At 33.9% G+C, this 12,223-nt stretch overlaps 1 pseudogene; it reads left to right on the forward strand.

Moving 5' to 3' along the window:
- LOC140052468 (uncharacterized) overlaps nucleotides 1-12,223 on the forward strand; it is a 62,807-nt pseudogene that overhangs the window by 16,973 nt on the left and 33,611 nt on the right.

Below are 12,223 nucleotides of genomic sequence, written 5' to 3' on the forward strand. Positions count from 1 at the left end.
TTGTTGATTTAACTATGTAGGTTTATGTAATGAATTAGTTTATATTATTAACATACAGAACAGCATGTACAGTGTCACAATGTAATGGTGTGGCCAATCAGATTATAAGGGACATAAATTATTTTGGACTAGTAGGTTAGGACTAGTAGGTTAGGACTAGTAGTTGAACCTGAATGAATGGCATACTGTTACAGTGTTTTGTATAATTATTTTAGTAGGGAGTACCTGTACCTCATTAACAGTCGATGTATAAGGGTTGCAGTGTTGCGTATGTCTTTATACTTTCCGTTAATAATAATTAAACAATTATTTAATCAAACTTCGTAATCTAGTAATTTAATAAAGCTCAATATAAAGTAACAAATGTCAAGAATAAGTAAACGACAGAAAATAAATATTCCTTTGCTTTATAATTAATCAGTTGCTTCTGAGTTATTATTTAGTATAAACTATATTCCTTTCACTAGTTCCTATGTGGACATATTGTGTTGGCATTAAAGACCCATTCCCTACAATTTGTGATGTCTTGTAAAAATAATGCATATATATTACTTCATTTTTTTTTTTTTTTAAACTGGTGGTCACGATCACTTAAAGTTGTCCGCAACTTATTTTGACCTCCATCCGCACATTTTTGATGTTTTTCTTGTTTATTGTAATTTTCTTTTTGCAATTTGTAATTTGTAATTTTTATCTTTTATTTTAAAATGTGTGGAGAAACTAATAAAACAAACAAACAAACAAAACTTTTACTTAAACCCGGTCATTCCTTGTCTTAAATGTACGTTTTATTTTATGGTAATTTTAACCATTCAAAGATGAAATTTGTTATCGCAATAGGACCATAGAGTTATTTTTACATTAAATGTAGTTTTTGACCTTAAATTGGATTTAAAAAACGTACTACTGTAGGAATGGGACATTAAACCAAACTTGTGTCATGTCCAGATAAATTTCCATTTCACACCTGATTCAGAACCCGGAAAGTGTCAGACACTGGTTGCGTGTATTTACACTGCAAAATACTAACCCGTGTAAATGTTCTAGATTAATTGAAATATCGCCCTCTCACGCATGAAGAGAGACCCTGTAACGGTCTGCTCATTATCACCTTACTTTTTTTATGGCAATACAAACAAATTGTGTTTACTCGTGAAAAATAATATTTCTGAAAAAAAATAACGAACAAATAACTATACATTTAATTATTTAATATGTGAAAAAAGAAAAAAAATCTGTCTTAATTGTATGTAAATTAAATACTATAGTGAGCAAGGATAGCAACCAACCTGAAAAAATATGCAGGACTGTTTACACCGCGAATACGCAAGTACATAAGTTCGTTCCAGGTTGACTTGATGCGGAATACATTGCACATCACTTAAGGGCCTTTCACACCTGTTCCGGCATGGTTCTGGTTCGGCGAATCGAACGGCAATGTTTCGTTTTCACTATGCTCCACATGGCTATGAAACATTGGCTTTGCCAGCGCCAGACTGGAACCGTGCAGACGGGCCCTTTACCCGTGTGGTTCAGCGACCGGGTTGACTTTTTACCTTGTTTAAACCGGCCTGAATTTCTGCGTCCCAGGTACAATTTGGGTTACTTAATTCTGGATCAACTTGATTTGAGTTGTTATTTGTCCTAGACTCCTACTGTAAATTCAAACTATACTTTCAAATGATGTTTTTATTTACAATATAATTTTGTACACAATTTTAATTTCAGTGATTTTTTTTTATGAATGGTAGGTAATTTCTTTTTTTCAGTGACTTCTTGAGAGTGTACCAATACCCAGCGGTGGACAGCCGGGGCAAGTCAGGCTTACAGTACTTATGCCATCTATGAATAATGAATTTATACAAATGTGAACATTGTGGAGATAAACTTCAAACACACCAAGAGTTTAAATTTCTTCGATGTCAAGTGAACGTTGTCAGACTTTGTCTAGATTTAAATAGTGGATGGAGCAGACATTTGGGAGAGTACACAGAAGAGACGCCATATGAATGTGTACATTGTGGAAAGAAATTCAACCAGAATGACAATCTGAAAAAACATATGAGAATACACACAGGAGAGAAACCATATGAATGTGAACATTGTGGGAAGAAATTCAACCAGAATGACAATCTGAAAAAACATATGAGAATACACAAAGAAGAGACACCATATGAATGTGAACATTGTGGGAAGAAATTCAACCGGAATGACGATCTGAAAAAACATACGAGAATACACACAGGAGAGAAACCATATGAATGTGAACATTGTGGGAAGAAGTTTAACCAGAGTGACGATCTGAAAAGACATTTGAAAATACACACCAGAGAGACAACATATGAATGTGAACCTTGTGGGAAGAAATTCAACCGGAATGACAGTTTGAAAAAACATATGAGAATACACACAGGAGAGAAACCATATGAATGTGAACATTGTGGGAAGAAATTTAACCGGAATGACAGTTTGAAAAAACATATGAGAATACACACAGGAGAGAAACCATATGAATGTGAACATTGTGGGAAGAAATTCAACCAGAATGACGATCTGAAAAAACATATGAGAATACACACAGGAGAGAAACCATATGAATGTGAACATTGTGGGAAGAAATTTAACCGGAATGACAGTTTGAAAAAACATATGAGAATACACACAGGAGAGAAACCATATGAATGTGAACATTGTGGGAAGAAATTCAACCAGAATGACGATCTGAAAAAACATATGAGAATACACACAGGAGAGAAACCATATGAATGTGAACCTTGTGGGAAGAAATTTAACCGGAATGACAGTTTGAAAAAACATATGAGAATACACACAGGAGAGAAACCATATGAATGTGAACATTGTGGGAAGAAATTCAACCAGAATGACGATCTGAAAAAACATATGAGAATACACACAGGAGAGAAACCATATGAATGTGAACATTGTGGGAAGAAATTCAACCAGAATGACGATCTGAAAAAACATACGAGAATACACACAGGAGAGAAACCATATGAATGTGAACATTGTGGGAAGAAATTCAACCACATTGGGAATTTGAAAATTCATTTGAGAATACACACAGGAGAGAAACCATATGAATGTGAACATTGTGGGAAGAAATTCAACCAGATTGGGCATTTGAAAATTCATTTGAGAATACACACAGGAGAGAAACCATATGAATGTGAACATTGTGGGAAGAAATTCAACCACATTGGGAATTTGAAAATTCATTTGAGAATACACACAGGAGAGAAACCATATGAATGTGAACATTGTGGGAAGAAATTCAACAGTATTGGAAGTTTAAAAATTCATTTCAGAATACACACAGGAGAGACACCATATGAATGTGAACATTGTGGGAAGAAATTCAACCATATTGGGAGTTTGAAAAGACATATGAGAATACACACAGGAGAGAAACCATATGAATGTGAACATTGTGGGAAGAAATTCAACCAGATTGGGCATTTGAAAATTCATTTGAGAATACACACAGGAGAGAAACCATATGAATGTGAACATTGTGGGAAGAAATTCAACCACATTGGGAATTTGAAAATTCATTTGAGAATACACACAGGAGAGAAACCATATGAATGTGAACATTGTGGGAAGAAATTCAACCAGATTGGGCATTTGAAAATTCATTTGAGAATACACACAGGAGAGAAACCATATGAATGTGAACATTGTGGGAAGAAATTCAACCGGAATGACGATCTGAAAATACATACGAGAATACACACAGGAGAGAAACCATATGAATGTGAACATTGTGGGAAGAAATTCAACCACATTGGGAATTTGAAAATTCATTTGAGAATACACACAGGAGAGAAACCATATGAATGTGAACATTGTGGGAAGAAATTCAACCAGATTGGGCATTTGAAAATTCATTTGAGAATGCACACAGGAGAGAAACCATATGAATGTGAACATTGTGGAAAGAAATTCAACCGGAATGACGATCTGAAAAAACATACGAGAATACACACAGGAGAGAAACCATATGAATGTGAACATTGTGGGAAGAAATTCAACCACATTGGGAATTTGAAAATTCATTTGAGAATACACACAGGAGAGAAATCATATGAATGTGAACATTGTGGGAAGAAATTCAACCAGATTGGGCATTTGAAAATTCATTTGAGAATACACACAGGAGAGAAACCATATGAATGTGAACATTGTGGGAAGAAATTCAACCGGAATGACGATCTGAAAAAACATACGAGAATACACACAGGAGAGAAACCATATGAATGTGAACATTGTGGGAAGAAATTCAACCAGATTGGGCATTTGAAAATTCATTTGAGAATACACACAGGAGAGAAACCATATGAATGTGAACATTGTGGGAAGAAATTCAACCGGAATGACGATTTGAAAAAACATACGAGAAAACACACAGGAGAGAAACCATATGAATGTGAACATTGTGGGAAGAAATTCAACCACATTGGGAATTTGAAAATTCATTTGAGAATACACACAGGAGAGAAACCATATGAATGTGAACAATGTGGGAAGAAATTCAACCGGAATTGGCATTTGAAAAGACATATCAGAATACACACAGGAGAGAAACCATATGAATGTGAACATTGTGGGAAGAAATTCAACCGTATTGGGAATTTAAAAATTCATTTGAGAATACACACAGGAGAGAAACTATATGAATGTGAACATTGTGGGAAGAAATTCAACCAGAATGACGATCTGAAAAAACATGAGAATACACACAGGAGAGAAACCATATGAATGTGAAGTGGGAAGAAATTCAACCGGAATGACGATCTGAAAAAACATATGAGAATACACACAGGAGAGAAACCATATGAATGTGAACATTGTGGGAAGAAATTCAACCACATTGGGAATTTGAAAATTCATTTGAGAATACACACAGGAGAGAAACCATATGAATTTGAACATTGTGGGAAGAAATTCAACCGGAATGACGATCTGAAAAAACATATGAGAATACACACAGGAGAGAAACTATATGAATGTGAACATTGTGGGAAGAAATTCAACCATATTGGGAATTTGAAAATTCCTTTGAGAATACACACAGGAGAGAAACCATATGAATGTGAACATTGTGGGAAGAAATTAAACCGGAATGACGATCTGAAAAGACATATGAGAATACACACAGGAGAGAAACCATATGAATGTGAACATTGTGGGAAGAAATTCAACCGGAATGAATATCTGAAAAAACATATGAGAATACACACAGGAGAGAAACTATATGAATGTGAACATTGTGGGAAGAAATTCAACCAGATTGGGAATTTGAAAAAACATATGAGAATACACACAGGAGAGAAACCATATGAATGTGAACATTGTGGGAAGAAATTCAACCATATTGGGAATTTGAAAATTCATTTGAGAATACACACAGGAGAGAAACCATATGAATGTGAACATTGTGGGAAGAAATTCAACCGGAATGAATATCTGAAAAACCATATGAGAATACACACAGGAGAGAATCCATATGAATGTGAACATTGTGGGAAGAAATTCAACCTGATTGGGAATTTGAAAATTCATTTGAGAATACACACAGGAGAGAAACCATATGAATGTGAACATTGTGAGAAGAAATTTAAACATATAGGGAATTTGAGAAGACATATGAGAATACACACAGGAGAGACACCATATGAATGTGAACATTGTGGGAAGAAATTCAACCGGAATTGGCATTTGAAAAGACATATGAAAATACACACAGGAAAGACACCATATGAATGTGAACATTCTGGGAAGAAATTCAACCGGAATTGGCATTTGAAAAGACATATGAGAATACACACAGGAGAGACACCATATGAATGTGAACATTGTGGGAAGAAATTCAACCAGATCGGGAATTTGAAAATTCATTTGAGAATACACACAGGAGAGACACCATATGAATGTGAACATTGTGGGAAGAAATTCAACCGTATTGCGAGTTTGAAAAGACATATGAGAATACACACAGGAGAGAAACCATATGAATGTGAACATTGTGGAAAGAAATTTAACCAGATTGAGAGTTTGAAAACTCATTTAAGAATACACACAGGAGAGACACCATATGAATGTGAACATTGTGGAAAGAAATTTAAAGATAAAAGTAATTTGAGGAAACATTTGAGAATACACACAGGAGAGACACCATTTGAATGTGAACATTGTGGAAAGAAATTTAACCAGATTGGGAGTTTGAGAAGATATCTGAGAATACACACAGGAGAGACACCATATGAATGTTAACATTGTGGAAAGAAATTCAACCAGATTAGGAGTTTGAAAATTCATTTGCGAATACACACAGGAGAGACACCATATGAATGTGAACATTGTGGGACGAAATTCAACCAGAATGACGATTTGAAAAAACATTTGAGAATGCACACAGAAGAGACACCATATGAATGTGAACATTGTGGGATGAAATTCAACCAGAATGACGATCTGAAAAAAACATTTGAGAATACACACAGGAGAGACACCATATGAATGTGAACATTGTGGAAAGAAATTTAAAGATAAAAGTAATTTGAGGAAACATTACACAGAGGAGAGACACCATATGAATGTGAACATTGTGGGAAGAAATTTAACCAGATTGAGAGCACAGGAGAGACACCATATGAATGTGAACATTGTGGAAAGAAATTTAATCAGATTGAGAGTTAGAAAACTCATTTAAGAATACACACAGGAGAGACACCATTTGAATGTGAACATTGTGGAAAGAAATTTAACCAGATTGAGAGTTTGAAAACTCATTTAAGAATACACACAGGAGAGACACCATATGAATGTGAACATTGTGGAAAGAAATTTAACCAGAATTGAAATTTGAAAAGACATATGAGAATACACACAAGAGAGACACCATATGAATGTGAACATTGTGGAAAGAAATTTAACCAGATTGAGAGTTTGAAAACTCATTTAAGAATACACACAGGAGAGACACCATTTGAATGTGAACATTGTGGAAATAAATTTAACCAGATTGAGAGTTTGAAAACTCATTTAAGAATACACACAGGAGAGACACCATATGAATGTGAACATTGTGGAAAGAAATTCAACCAGATTGAGAGTTTGAAAACTCATTTAAGAATACACACAGGAGAGACACCATATGAATGTGAACATTGTGGAAAGAAATTCAACCAGATTGAGAGTTTGAAAACTCATTTAAGAATACACACAAGAGAGACACCATATGAATGTGACCATTGTGGAAAGAAATTTAACCAGATTGAGAGTTTGAGAAGACATTTGAGAATACACACAGGAGAGACACCATGTGAATGTGAACATTGTGGGATGAAATTCAACCAGAATGACGATATGAAAAAAACATTTGAAAATACACACAGACACTTGTATGAATGTGAACATTGTGAAAAGAAATTAAAAGACATTGATAATCTGAAAAAAACATTTGAGAATGCACACAGAAGAGACATCATATGAATGTGAACATTGTGGGAAGAAATTCAACCAGAATGACGATTTCAAAAAAGATTTGAAAAAACATCTGAGAGTACACACAGAAGAGACACCATATGAATGTAAACATTGTGAGAAGAAATTCAACCAGAATGACAATCTTAAAAAAGATTTGAAAATACGGTACACACAGGAGAGACACTTGTATGAATGTGAACATTGTGAAAAGAAATTAAAAGACATTGATAATCTGAAAAAACATTTGAGAATGCACACAGAAGAGACATCATATGAATGTGAACATTGTGGGAAGAAATTCAACCAGAATGACAATCTTAAAAAAGATTTGAAAATACACACAGGAGAGACACCATATGAATGTAATCATTGTGAGAAGAAATTCAACCAGAATGACAATCTTAAAAAAGATTTGAAAATACACACAGGAGAGACACCATATGATTGTGAACATTGTTGAAAGAAATTCAACCAGAATGACTATCTGAAAAAAAGATTTAAAAATACACACAGGAGAGAGACCATAATATGAATGTGAACATTGTGGAAAGAAATTCAAGCAGAAATGACATTTGAGAAGACATTTGAAAATACACACAGGAGAGACACCATATGAATGTGAACATAAAAAGAAATTCAAACTTCAAAGCAATCTGAAAATACATTTGAGAATACATATAACACACAGGAGAGACAGCATATGAATGTGAATTGTGGAAAGAAATTCAATTACAAATGGAGTTTAAGAAGACATTGGAGAATACACACAGGAGAGACACCATATGAATGTGAACATTGTAAAAAGAAATTCAACCAGCTTGGGAATTTGAGAAGACATTTGAGAATACACACAGGAGAGACACCATATGAATGTGAACATTGTAAAAAGAAATTCAACTTGATTGGGAATTTGGGAAGACATTTGAGAATACACACAGGAGAGACACCATATGAATGTGAACATTGTAAAAAGAAATTCAACTTGATTGGGAATTTGAGAAGACATTTGAGAATACACACAGGAGAGACACCATATGAATATGAACATTGTAAAAAGAAATTCAACCAGATTGGGAATTTGAGAAGACATTTTAGAATACACACAGGAGAGACACCATATGAATGTGAACATTGTGGGAAGAAATTCAAACAGAATGGGCACTTAAAAGCTCAAATGAGAGTGCACACAGGAAAAAAATCAAAAAATCATAATGGCAGGAGAAGACATTTGAGAGTGCACACAGGAGAGACATCTTAAACATTGTGGGAAGGAATTGTTCATTGATAATTAAGTTTTGTGATCTTTTTTCTCTTTAATTGTTTTATATTTTCAATATCATTGAATATTATAGTATAGGCCTAACTAATATATCTTATCAGCTCTGTCTACACTATCAAACTTTATGAGACTAAAATGTGTAGACATAGCTTTAGAGAACTTTTTTGTGATTGTTTTTTTTTCTTTTGATGTTTTATTTTCTGTTTAAAAATAAGTTTTTTTGAGCTGTGATCGTTAAAATTTTATATTTGTTGCATATTTTATATATGTTTGTTGAATTCAACATAAAGATATTGTATGATGTGTTTATGAATAAATATACAGTACCTTGAATTATTATATTGTGGGTTTTTCTCGATATACCTTCATCCTTCAAATCTTTTAGGAAAAAAAAGCACCATTATTATAAAGAAGGTCCATCTATTTTTATTTTGTGAATATTCTGTGAGACTCGACTAAAAAACCATGTTTTGTGGTATATGTTGTCATTGTACGTACGGTAAGTTAAGCTGAGCTTTTTCTCCATGATTACTTTAAGTATGCGAACTCAACCAATCCAAGTCTTGAAATTTAAGAAATTATTGTAAGATATGTAGTAACACTTTTTAAAAACTTTTTTGAAATTATTTATTACAATTGCATATGTATTTAAACAAATAGAGAGACTAGGCATCGGAATCTTAACACATTTCTATTTATATTTCTGACATAACTTAAGTATTCCTAAAATTGAGGGCGCCAAAAATAACTCTATTCCACCGACCGACAAGGGATCGATTCAACACGACGCTCTGCCGACTGAGCTATCCGGCCCTCTGGTTTATTGCAAGGCTAAAACTAGATTCGTTTCTTCAAAATTACGTCATGAATATGCAAATTTATGACGTATAAGACTATACTATTGTCACCCTTTATTACTCATGTACATTGTTGCATAACAGATAGTGCTCTAGTAACTATCGTTTGAATTCTCTCAACTCTAATAGCTGGGGTTCAACGATTCTCTACGGATTTTTTTTAAAAATAAATATAAATTGTTTTTCTTTTATTTTGAAGGAGAGATATTTAGAGAGTCAAATTAATTTAGGATAATCACAACGATATATTTAGTGTAGACAACACAATAAAACATTCTTAATATCAGGTAAAAAATAATACTGTTTCTTAATTGCTGTCCTAATGCAAATAAACACATAATAATAATTACATACACCCTGTATATTAGTACTTTAAATATCGATAGGCTTTTTCAGTTGTTGAGGCATACTGTACATTCTGGAAACTTAATTATAAAAATATTTTTTTAAACACATTTATTATAAATTTGTTCAATACACGCCCTTATATTGGAAGGTATGCTTGGTTGAATTAATTTGAAAAATCATTTAAAAAATAGGCCACGTACAAAATTATAACATTACATAAACTCATTACAAAAATACATTTATAGAAAATATTCAAAATAGCCTATAAGGAAGATTAGGAGCTTTTTTCCGTTAGGGTCCTTTCATGTGACTTATCAGGATTTAATCCAAATAATAACAATCTTTGTGAAATCGTTCGTTTATTCTTAAAGAGATGGATATATTGTTTACTGTAATATTTCTGAATACGCAAACATGAATAGTAGCAGCAAGTACTTGGGTAACATATGGTAAGAAATGATTGTTTTAAGAAAAAAAAAAGAGGGGGGAGTTAAAAAAGTATAAAGCACACATGCAGTGTGGGTTTTTTGTTCGAATTTAATCTAAAAAGCAAATAGTAATAAATAATGTAATTAAAACTACGTCACTTGTGTAGTGGCGTGGACGAATGTAAAAATAGGAAAGTTTGCACTTTGTTCGTTACACAAACTTATACATTTTGCGCATCCACCACGAGAGTAAAAAACGGAATTGCACTGGGAAGGGTTTTAATACTATACATCTAAATGAATTAATTATCTGCCATCTTTGATCCAATCTAAATTTTCCACTCTTAGCTATTCGTTTTACAAATAGTGTGATATAACGATATACTTTTATATTTAAAGGGGGGTTCCGGGTTTAAAATGAATAGTAAAAAATGTAAAATATATTTGTTTGTCTCTTGAACGGTAAAAGTTTAAATTTATATAAGCGCCCAGTGAAGCAGAACGAAGGCTGTGAAATCAGGCCAGATTACAAGTGCAGCTACGGCAAAATCACACTGTGGTTACAAAATAGAAAATTCGTGAAATGGTCCATCTTCCGACGACTCGTTATCATAAACCATATCAATTAATTTTGTAAAATTATACTTATCTGATGTAATTTTAGTCGCTCTTCCCATTTATAAAGTCATTTTTTTATGAAAATTCATCAAAACAGTGAAAAATTAGATATGTTTGCACTTTACGTTTGCCGATTTTCGCACCGACTTAGGGAAAAATCAAAATCAATGAAGCGTAACGTATACTGTACATTCCTGCTGAGGATCGAGCGAGACGAAAATACACGTGCTCTCTCTGCTGCCCATGCCTGGCATCGTCACGTGATAAGCAGATACAACAATACCAAACTGGTCGGGTCGAGTATACCCCGTCTATAATCACAACATGATGTACAGTATTTGATGGAAGGTCGACTCGACCTACCGGAATGGTATAGATAATATAGCTCGAATGAGAGAGTTGGAATATTTGTGTAGTGCAGCCTATAGTAAAAGGCCTGGTAGTATCAATTCGCATAGGGTCTACTACACTAGCTAGCTCAATTTTTAACTGGGCCGGATCGGCTAGGTCTCCTTCCTACTACCTGGTCTACTTGCTTGATGCATGAGTATCCGCTTTTTTGGAGAGTAAACTAAACCTATTTATTTTAGGCCTACTTAGACGATCGGGACACCATACGTGTGGACGGCGATCGGACCTTGTTTTGCTTCAATATTTACAGCCGATTTTGTAGAATGTTTTAGGTTTAGATTGTTTAGGAGTTTGGTTGATAGGATGGGTTTTGTTATTTATGGGCCAATCGTCTAGTAGTAGGCTAGCTAGGCCCATGGGCCCCATTGTTTTAACGTAGCCATCGTGGCATGGAATCCCTACTCAGAATGGCTCTCGCCCATATTATTATTAGGCTAGGCCTAGAGTAGTATTGTACGTGAAGCCGGTAATACGATCTGTACTATAGAGGTATAAAAATAGTTTAATTTATGACTCCGTATCTGTACTAAATTTTGTTTTTCATTAAATGTCAAATAAATATATGCTACTACTGTTATTATTACACTTTAGGCCTAGCTTAGAAAATCTACAAAAAATGTATTTCACAATGATCACAATGGTGGTCGTCGTTTGACAGGGGAGAGAGATGTAAATTAGTTGACAAACACAACGTACATGACGTCGCGAGTTTGGAATCCACTGGTGACGTGATTTTGTGAATATCTCATGAATATTAATGAGCTTCCCTAAGC

Source organism: Antedon mediterranea, chromosome 6 (assembly GCF_964355755.1).
Source record: "Antedon mediterranea chromosome 6, ecAntMedi1.1, whole genome shotgun sequence".
Classification (NCBI taxonomy): domain Eukaryota; kingdom Metazoa; phylum Echinodermata; class Crinoidea; order Comatulida; family Antedonidae; genus Antedon; species Antedon mediterranea.